General features: G+C 44.7%; 1 non-coding gene across 1 annotated transcript; it reads left to right on the top strand.

The window, feature by feature from the left end:
• Positions 1 to 626: 626 nt before the first annotated feature.
• Positions 627 to 4,486, top strand: Gm52537. Its single transcript, XR_003953972.1, has 3 exons — positions 627 to 943; positions 2,657 to 2,769; positions 4,308 to 4,486. It is a non-coding gene; the product is annotated as a predicted gene, 52537 (transcript).
• Positions 4,487 to 11,083: the final 6,597 nt, after the last annotated feature.

The following is an 11,083-nucleotide window of genomic DNA, read 5'->3' as shown; positions in this document are numbered from 1 at the left end:
ACACACACACACACACACACTCATACACACGTGCCACATAGAGAGGAAAAAAAATATAAGTTTAAATACAAAGAAACATCCAGGCTCACAAATATAATAACCCTAGCATCTGGCAAGCTGAGGCAGGAGTGGTGCTGCAAATTCAAGGTCCGTCAGGGATACTCTGTGAACTCCAGGCTAGCCTGGGGCTACAGTATGACACTGTCTCACAAAGACAGGAAAAATGCCGTGACTGATGGAGGAAAGAGAAGCTTGTCTCTCACAGGAGATCTACATGGCAACAGCACCCTTCCACAGCTCAATAAGGGAAGCTTAGACATAGACATCGGGGAACAAGTGTCTTGTGCAACCTCAGAAACATTCCCTGCTGCACTCATGTCCTAACATCTGGCTACATTTCTCTCTACTCCTTATAGCATATAATGTACAGACCAGCTGTAACAGCTGTTTGGGGAGGTTAGCCATTAGACGCTTGGGTTAACCCCTGCCGCAGGTGATCCTTCTAACAAGAACTTCTGTCTAGCACAGGAAACTCCCCCTTCTTCAGTCATTTTTTAAAAAAGTCTTTTTTTATATTTATTTAGTTAACATATGTGGATGTGGGAAGCCGTTGCAGAGTGGCAGTTGCAGAGTGGCAGTTGGCTACTGCTGGCCACCACACATACATAGGCAGTGAAGGTTCTTTTGCCAAGACAAGTTAACCAATCAGATGTGAGACACACCTCTCCTAGGCCTATGTAAGCAGCACCAGTTCTGGGCTCAGGGTCTTTTCGCCTCTACAATCGAGCTCTCCCAATAAACGTGTGCAGAAGGATCCTGTTGCAGCGTCGTTCTTCCTGGCCAGTCGAGCGCACGCAAGAAGTGGTGCCGAAACCCGGGATCAAACCAGGGACCTTTAGAACCAGGCACTCTGCAACTGCCACTCTGCAACGGCTTCCCACATGTGAGTACACAGTCCATCTCTTGATCCCATTACAGATGGCTGTGAGGCACCATGTGGTTGCTGGGAATTGAGCTCAGGACCTCTAGAAGAGCAGCCAGTGCTCTTAACTGCTGAGCCATCTCGCCAGCCTATTGTTTTTTAAAAATTAAGATTTATTTTCATTTTATATGAATTGGTGTTCTGAATGTATGCTTGTCTGTGTGCCACATGCATGCACTGCCCGAAGAGGCCAGAAGAGGGCGTCAGATCTCCTGGAACTGGAGTTACAGATGGTTGTGAGCCACCATGTGGTTGCTGGGAATTTAACTCAGGACGTATGGAAGAGCAGCCAGTGTTCTTAACTGTTGATCCGTCTCTCCAGTTCCTACAATTGTTTTTTGACCTTTTAAAAATTCTTCCAAAGAAGCTATGTTTTGAGTTTGATGTGTTGGGTATTTCCTGTGCTTCCAATGGCAGCGTCTATAAAATGTCAGTTGACAAATTCACTGTGGGGGGTGGGGGTGAGAAACAGTATCATGTTTCTCATCTGAAGCCGCTGTCTATTTCCATGAAACTCAGGTGAACATTCACACCCTCTCATGACACCTAGCAATGAAGTCCTGTTCTAGTATGTCATAAGGTTATCCTTCAGAACCTCCTATTACAGAACACAGTAAAGCCCACACAGAGCTCATCAAAGACACGCTTGCTCCACAGCTCTCTGTGCCAGCAAGGTACCTCTAGTGAGAGATCTATAGCACATTTAACTTCCTCTTAGACCTAAGCCTATTAGGTAAGATGACCATACTGGCAGCAGGCAGCAGGCAGCAGTAAATAAATAAATAAATAAGTAAATAAGTCTTCAATGCTTGACAAATGCTACCACAAATAAACCAGCTAAACTGGTAAGGGAATGGCATTTCATTATCTTCACTGAAAATAAATCCAGTTTAGTAATTCTTAGGTTTTGTGGGTTATACGGAGTCATCTTGACCCATTTTCCAGGAAGAAAACTGCAAACCTACTTGTGAATCTGATTGGCTGCTGGAGACCTCTCTTAGTTTCCAAGCACACAGCCTGTTTATGTCTTGGAGTCCTAAATGTTTTGCATCTGTGACAGAAAGAAACTCACACGAACCATCTCCCGAGAAAGGGTATTGGAGTTAAGAATCCCTAGACTCAATTTCTGATCCCAGAGCCTCCCAAGAGCTGAGCCGTGTGACACCTTAAGCTTTGTTATTTGTGTCTTGTTTGCTTAATCAGTCTGACTCCATCAAAAGGAAGAAAATAGAAAATTCAATATTGGGGACAGGCTAAAAACTTCTGAATAAACATAAAATCCAAGGCCATAAGGCAAAAAAAAATCATTTGAATTAATAAAAACTCTAGCCCGGTAGTGGTGCACACGCCTTTAATCCCAGCACTTGGGAGGCAGAGGCAGGTGGATTTCTGAGTTCCAGGCCAGCCTGGTCTACAGAGTGAGTTCCAGGACAGCCAGGACTGCACAGAGAAACCCTGTCTCGAAAACAAAACAAAACAAAACAAAACAAAACAAAAAAACTCTAGAGCTACAAGGGAAAAACAATACAAACAAAAGAAGCTATGTATTTTGCATAGACAAAATAAGCACTGTTTGAATATATACAGATATATTTGTTTTCTAAAATTTATGTAAAATTGTAAACATTAGTCACGTGATAATTAGTTTTAAAACTATCGTTCTTTTTGTTTAAGATTTGCTTTGATTTATGGGGATGCATGTGGGTATACGCACAGGAGGTAAGAAGTCACAGATGCCCCTGGAACCCAGGAGATAAGAAGTCACAGATGCCCCTGGAACCCAGGAGGTAAGAAGTCACAGATGCCCCTGGAACACAGGAGGTAGGAAGTCACAGATGCCCCTGGAACACAGGAGGTAAGAAGTCACAGATGCCCCTGGAACTGGAGTTGTAGGTGGTTGACATAGGTGCTAAGAATCAACCGAACCTGAGTTGTCTGCAAGAGAGGTTTACACCCGTAAGTGCCGTGCTACTTCTTCAGTTCCCAGACTAACACTCCTTCTGCTTTTCTAAATTTCATAAAGAAAAGGTGCTGGCTGCTCCGGGATAAATGACAAATCATACTTGACACCCTACAAAACCCCAATTTAGGTAAAAGTGCATTCCTTTGGAGGAGTCTGACACAGGGCCTGGAAGAGATGCGGTCCTGCTCAGGTCACTGATGGACATGAGGAATGTAGGAGGCCAACAAACGTGGAACACCAGTCTCTTCACTGTGAGAAGCCACATATGCCATTACAAGGTGGCGCTGGCTACCGCTGGCCACCACACATAAGTCTGGGTAAACAACCAATGTGTACATAAGGAGTAAGGTTTTTCACCAAGTCACTGCCTGGCCTGGGTATGATAATGAGGCTCCTTGAGGTACTGAGAGAGTATCACCAATCAGATGTGGAACATGCAAATGAGGTATGATAATGAGGCTCTGTGAGGTACTGAGAGAGAATAACCAATCAGATGAGAGACATGCAAATGAGGTAGAACGCATAACCAATCCGAGTGTGAGACACGCCTCTCCTAGGCCTATATAAGCAGCAACAGTTCTGGGCTCGGGGTCTTCTTGCCTACGCAGTCAATGCTCTCCAAATAAACGTGTTGCAGAAGGATCCTGTTGTGGCGTCTGCTTTGCTGGTGAGTTGGGCGCTCACACTTAACTTACAGAATTTTTGCAGCAAGCCAATAAAATTTCCCAGAATGAAGAATGGCCATGCAGTAATATCACTTCCACCTTGAGATGGCCACAGACTCCTGCCTTAAAATACATATGCTGCAGTTACATTTTGAAGCACATTAGTCTTTAGTCTCCTGACTCCCATTCCTCATTATCCACAAAGACATGAAGAGACAAGGTTTCCAAACATTTTCTCTCCATCTCAGTTTTTCCAACCCTGCAACCAACTGGCTTCATCACCCTCTTTTTTTTAAAAAAAGATTTTTAATGATGGTCTCAGAAATTATATTTAATATTTTGAGACAGGGTCTCATGTAGCCCAGGTTAACATCAAACTCTCCATGTAGCCAAGGATGGCTTGAACTCCTGCTCCTCTAGACTCCTCCTCCTAAGTCCTGGCATTACAGGAAGTGGGTCTTCATGCCTGGTTGATGTAGTGCAGGGATTAGAACCTACAGCTTCGTGCATGAGAGACAGGCATTCTACCAACTAAACTACGTCCCAAGCCTTATCCTTGAAATCTTCACATAAGTAAACAGTAGTGTCACCCCTCGTGGTCTGCCCTTCATCGTCCACTGGAACTATTAAGGAATGTCTCTCTCTCTCTCTCCCTCAATGGCCATGATCAGCTCATTTTTTGCTTCTATTCCTTTAGCACACTCTTCAGGCTTTGTCAAGATCCAAAGGTGGCTTATGAAATAGGACCACGACATTCCCAAGCACCAAGTGCTGCAGCCATCCTAAGGTGACAAATGGGAGGTGCTCACATGTCCCATGCCTGTCCTCTGCTCCCCTGTGCCTAAGAGACTCTCCCTCTCCTGTGAGCTTCTAGTTTTTGCCATCACACCAAACGGTTTAAGCTTCCATGTAGCTTCCTGAAAGAGCTCTTGCCTAGCTTCAAATCCGAAGGCATCCCCATCCTGCCTGGATAGAAGCTGCTCTGTCTCTCAAGCCATTTAATCTCCCTCCTGTCATTTGTTACTGTCTGGATGTCTGGATGCATGCTTGTTCTCTTGTATTTCCTTTATCATCTGAAGAGCAGCACCAGAAGACCAGGGACTTATCTGCCTACTCAGCCACACCTCCACCTGGAGCCCAGCAGCCATGCTGGCAATACCTGGTTCATGAGGACAGACATTCCATTGATAAGGTCTGATCAGGCCATCCCATCCTGTCTTCATGGATGAAGAATATGTCTTGAAAACTGTGTGTGAATCCCAGTGTCAAGCACAGAACTGGGAACCCACAATGTTTACATGAATAATTTTCATCTTTTCAAAAGTCCAAACCAGAGGGATATTCCTAGTGGCATTTATAGATGCGCTAACTCAGGCTGGCTTGCAGCAATGGTAGAATCCAAAGTTAGACCTCAGTGACCCCCAAGGACTATATTCTCTGTCCTAAAAAGTTTACAAAACTCATTTTACTTAACCAAAAGCCATTCCCCAAGGAAAATCAAAATAATTGTAAATTATCCCAAAAGTATTGAAACGAGGTCAATTCGCTTTAAAATCTGTCAGAGTCAATACAGATGTAGGGTGCTTTGTCTAAAAGTTAGAACTTATAACAGTAGACCATTAAACTAAGGGGTGGGGAGGCTTTCTAACCATGCTAAGATTGTCTAGGAAGCCCTTGGAGGCAGCCCTGGAAACTCGGGTCCATCCTTCATTAATTCCAATGGAAGCATTCTCATATTAGCCTGGGAAGGGTTATCAAAAGTGTATGCAAATGCTGTTCTGATAGTACCGGGCACTGCTTCCTCCTGGTAGGTCAGTCATGTTGGGCAAACTCAGCAGGGACTTAAGACAGTGTTCTTCAGTCACTGGGATCCTTCTAATTCCACTAAGTTTCCAGTTTGGAAAAGGAAGCAAGATAATTTGATTATGGGTCTTTTGGTCCAAATACTTTAGTTAAATCAAGAGAAAATAAAATAAAACAAAACATGTGACTTGCTATCTCTCTGCCCCTCTGTACTGAAGCCCAAGGTTGAGGGGCTCTCTGCCTAGAATGTAAAACCTTGTAGCAGTGAAGAGGGAATGAGGGTGAATACGTTCTCCTTTTCTGTGTACTCCATGGGTTTCCTGCTTGCTAGAATGCCTTCTCTAGGCCTCCTTCCTAGCTGGGCATCCCTTAGGAAGACTGATATGCAAACATATCCCAGTTCCCTCCCAGCTTCGGCATGTGATAGACTTGTTTTACACTTTCCTGATCGCTGTGACAAAATACTCAAGAAAAGCAACCCAAGAAAGGGTTAATCTGGGATCACAGTTTGAAGGTACAATCTATGATGGCTTGGTATCATGAAGAGATGGGTCCCATTGCATTGATCCCCAGGAAGCAGAAAAAGATGAGCACTGGTACCCCGCTGACATCTTCTTTGCCAAATGCATGCTGACTGGGTGAGCGGGGAGGTCAGTGGGGCGCAAGCATTGTAAGTCACATGATAATATTGACTATCAACTTGACAGGATTTGGAATCATTTAGGTGAGCCTCTGGGCATGTCTGTAAGGGGTTTTCGAAGCTGGGTTAATAGGTGGGAAGGCGGACCTTAAGTGTGCCAGCACTGTTCTGTGGGCTGAGATCCTGGGCTGTGTAAACTTCTCCACAGCCTCACGGTAGTGGATTACATTGTCTCACGATTCAGTCACCAGAAACATGTGGAGTGACTTCTTTGGAGAAAGGGTCTTTGTAGATGTAATTAAGTCAAATCATTCAAGATCTATGGATAATGCCTGACAGAAAACAAAAGACAGAAACACAGGAAGGAGAACACGTGAAGACAGAAGTAGATGCGAAAGTGATGTGGTCAAAAGCCAAGCACAGTGTGTGACTTGAGTATGAAAAGCGTCCCCACAGGTGCACACTTGAACACTGGTCCCCAGATGACTATGCTGTTAGGAAAGGTCATGGAACCTTCAGGAGGAAGTGTGTCACTGAGGGGGCGGGCCTTGAGGTTTTATAGCCTACTCCCACTTCCTGTTCACTCTCTACTTCCTGAGTGCAGGTGCCATGTGACCAGAGCTTTCTTCCGCTATTATTATCCTTTAGCAAGCATGGTGGCTGTTCCCCCTTGAACCACAAGCCAGGATAAACCTTTCTCCCTTCAGTTGCTTGGTGCCAAGGGTTTTATCACAGTAATAAGAAACGGAGCTAAAACACCAAGAAACACCAGGCACCGGCCAAGGCTGGCGGCAGCAGGAAGATGCTTCCTTTAGAGTCTTTGGACAAAACACAACTCTGTCCATGCCTTGATTTTAGACACCCAGCTTCTAGGTTCGAGAGAAAATACATTAGTGTTATTTTAAAACACTAGATTAGCAAGCACTTTGTACTGACAACCCCTACAGACCAGCATAGCCTGTTGCTCTTAGAATGAGCTAGAATGAGGCTACTAACAAATGTTTGCCTGATTTTGATTTGTGTCTGGTTGCTCCAAGTTCCGTAAACAGTCATCCCACTTAAAAGGCCTGACACTCTAAAATAATTCTAAGTGCATTTTTTATTTTAAGTACATAGAAACAAATACATTTCTAATATAAGTATTTCCCGATGTCATGTGAGACATACTTTTATTAAAATTTCATTTGGTTCCTTTAACTGAAACCTAAAGCTAATTGGATATATTGTGTTTATAAAATAATATGCCACAGAAATGGAGAATGACTAGGCAGGATTTGTCTCGGTAGGGAATTGACATGAAGAAGTTCTCCAAAATGGGGGGATACGTGAACAGGAGCCTGAGTTGAAGAAGACGGGGTAAGTCTGCATTCACCAGGACGATTAGTGCTCCAGTCCTGGGAGGGCTGAGTGCAGAGGCGAGAGAATGTGGTGAGTCTGTCCGTGTCAGGGACACAGACAGTGGCAGAGAAACTGCATACCCTCTGGAAATCCCGTGCCCCAGCTAGAATTCTCAACCTGTGGGTCACGACCCCTTTGTGGGGCCAAACGGCTCTTTCACGAGGGTCGCCTAAGACCATCAGAAAGCACAGACATTTACATTATGATTCCTAAAAGTAGTAAAAATTACAGTTAGGAAGTAGCAACGAAAATAATTGTATGGTTGTGGTCACCACAACATGAGGAATGGTATTAAAGTGTCGGTTGCAGTGTTAGGAAGGCTGAGAGCTACCGAGCTAGAGGGAAGTGAGAAAGCTGTGCTAAAGTCTTTACCACACTATTGATCTTGGCTTTAATGAGCAGGACTTAGATTATTTAGGTGTCAAGCACATCTGCTGTCTTGTTTTATGATGCTCTTACATAACCACAGGAGACCCAGTGGGGGATAAAGCGACACAGAGCAGCACACAGGAGGAAATGCTGGCGCATAATTAATGCGGAGGTCAGTATTTATGCGCTTCCCCTGTACCAGATACCTTAACAACGTTGTAAGTTATTTTTCTGACTTTTAAATGTCGCTGTTGGCATCCACTCAAAATAAGGGAGGTTTTTATTTAGTTTTAAAACTTTTATTGAACATACATAGTGCTTGCTTGTTCATCAGGTCAACTTCACTTAAAAGTTCACAACGGTATTCATTTTAACAGAAAAAGGTAGAGCCAGGCAGGATGGCGCATACCTATAATCCTTGCACTTAGGAGGCAGAGGCGGGAGGATCAAGTTCCAGACCAACGTGGACCGCTGCTGCTTTGCCGTGACAGTGATAAATATACCCTGGCAAAAGCAGCCCATAGGAGGAAAGGTGTTATTCACCACACTTTGGCATCCCATAAAGTCATTAGTGTGTGTGTGTGTGTGTGTGTGTGTTTTCCATGCAAATAATACTCCATTTTGCATTTGTGATTTAATATGCCATGAATACATCATGTTAACCCACAAAGATACCAACTACCATTTTTAAACACCTGCATAATATTCCTTATAATTTATTGAAATATCCTTTACCTTGTGAAGATTTGTTTTCCCCCCTTGTTTCTCCCTTGCTGTCTTTTCTTCTTCTCTCTGCAGCCCCCGTTCCTTTACGTCTACATGTTTCTCAAACTGTGTCGCAATAAACACCATTGAACATACATTATAGAGAGCCATTTAAATAAGCAACGGGCTCCGGGGTGCTGTTATGATATTAAGGAATCACTATAACATTATCCTCTTGTACCAATTGAGATCTCAGAATAAACAAATATCTTGGCTACTTTTCTTGTTGCTGTGATAAAACACCAAGGACCAAAAGCAAGCTAAGGAAGAAAGGCTTTATTTTAGCTTACGGCTCCAGAGGGATAGAGTCCATCTCACCAGGGAAGGTGTGGCGTGTTGTCAAAAACAGGAAGCTGATCTCGTTTCACCTACACAGAGGAAGCAGAGAGAGAACAGGGGATGGGGTGTGGCCATAAGCCCTCCAAACCCGTTCTGCTGAGGTGCTTCCTCCAGCAAGGCTCCACTTCCTAAGGTTTCCATAGCCTTAACCGGCACCCACCCACCTACCCACCCACTCATTGAGAACTGTGTTGAAATGCACATTCCTACTGAGAACATTTATCACGCGAACAACTACAGATGGAAAGGGATGCTATACTTCCATCCTTGCAAACATTTGTGCACTGCAGACACAGTTGTGCATTGGTGAACCAGTTACCAAATCAGACATTTCTCAAAAAACAAAAAACAAAAAAACCAAGCATAAACCAAGCTGAGCTTGAAGACCTAAAACACAATGGCCATAGGCTGTAGAGTTGTGGTTCTTCTAAGTGCAGCTAGATACAGAGACAGAGACTGTAGAATTGTTTGGGGGCACACACCTAACTCATGGATAAAGCTACTGAAGCATAAACAAATGACAGAATTGTTTGTAAACCTGGCAGTTTATACCATCAGCTCTTTCCTCTGGGATTGACATGACTACGATGAAGCAGAGCAGCTGTGGTGACCCGCTGACGACCTGGCCTTCAATCCTAAGGATGAAATTGATAAATTCTACAGCATCTGCCTAGGTCTGTGGAAATGGAGCTATTAACATTACCCTCTGAAGAGATGGGAAGTCACACAATCTCCAAAAGATCTGCAAGATCGTTCCCTGAATAGTTTCTGAAACCCTAACCACAGCTCCCTCCTGCCTCAGCTATCTCTCATCTTAGAAGTCCCAAAGAGAAGGAGATAGACAGTTGACTGGGGCCAGGACTCTTTGGTGGGGCAGCTGCCTGTGAGCTCCTCTGTTTGGGGTTGGCATTGGTTATTCCTGTCAACTTGCCACAGCCTAGAATCAGCCAGGAAGAAACTTTCAACCTAGACATTCTCTAGGTCAGATCAGCCTGTGGGCATTTGTGAGGATTGTCTTGGGTATTAATTGACACAGGAAGACCCAGCCCACTGTGGGTGGCACCATTCCCTACAAGGGGCTCCTGAAACAGCCTTAAGAAAGCAGAGAGCTGGATGAGAGCAAGAGGGACACATGAGAGCATCTATTCTCTCTGCTCTTAACCACGGATGCACTGTGCCTGGCTGCTTGACTTCCTGCCCTGGCTCGCCCCTAATGCTGGGCCGCAATCTGGATCTGCAAACTAAGCCAGCCTGTTCCTCCCCTGTGTTGCTTTAGGTCAGGGTGTTTCATCACAGCAACAGAAATGAAACTCGTACCGAATACACGGGTGTGTTTGATGTCTCCTTCAGGAAGACTTTACAACAGGACTCTGGAGGTTTAAATGCACATGAGTAAGTGCCATGGCCCTCTCAGTTTTTTCAGCTCAGAAAACTGACAGGTGAGGTGCTTTGCACTGTAGAGGTGGGAGTGAGACACAGTCTCCAGTGTAGAGCTCCTAGTACTCGCATGGCTTTGTTCCATGGGAGAGATATTTCTGGATAGTAATCTGCACTGTGCACGGACATAAGCAGAACACTGTAATACGAAGTAAAACGAACAATTCCTATACTCTCGGGCCAGAGCCTAATGAGGGAAATAGACAAACCAACAGAATCCGTGGCCATGGTTGGAGGACAAAGGTCAGAGGTGACAAGAGAGTGCTCTGAGTGGAGGCTCCCCAACCCGAACCATTTAAAGGTGAAGTCATACGGGATGGGATGGGGAGGACAGCATAGCAGGCATGGAATGTCACTCGAGAAGGCTCAGAAGCTAGAACATTCTAAAGGGCTAGACGAAAAGTAGCCATGGCAGCTTAAACAAGAGATTTCCCCCATTGGACACTCTGTCCCCAAATGAGAGATGTGCCCCCACTGTCTTCTGCATTGAGCACTCCATCCCCAGGTGGTGGCATTGTCTGGGGAGTTTGGAGTTTCCTTGCTGGAGAAACTATGTCCTTAGAGCTATAAGAGTAAAAAGCCTTTTGATGTCTGCTCTGTACTTAAGTAAAATTGAGGATATGGTCTCTCGGCTTCCTGCTCCTCCTGCCATGACTGCATCTTGCTGCATCCTCCCTATCTGGGATGAACTCTTATGCTCTGGAGTGCTGAGCCAGCGTGAC

Source organism: Mus musculus, chromosome 2, assembly GCF_000001635.26.
Source record: "Mus musculus strain C57BL/6J chromosome 2, GRCm38.p6 C57BL/6J".
NCBI classification, from domain to species: Eukaryota; Metazoa; Chordata; class Mammalia; order Rodentia; family Muridae; genus Mus; species Mus musculus.
The sequence above is the reverse complement of the archived record's forward strand: the minus strand, read 5'-3'. Positions and strand labels throughout refer to the sequence as shown.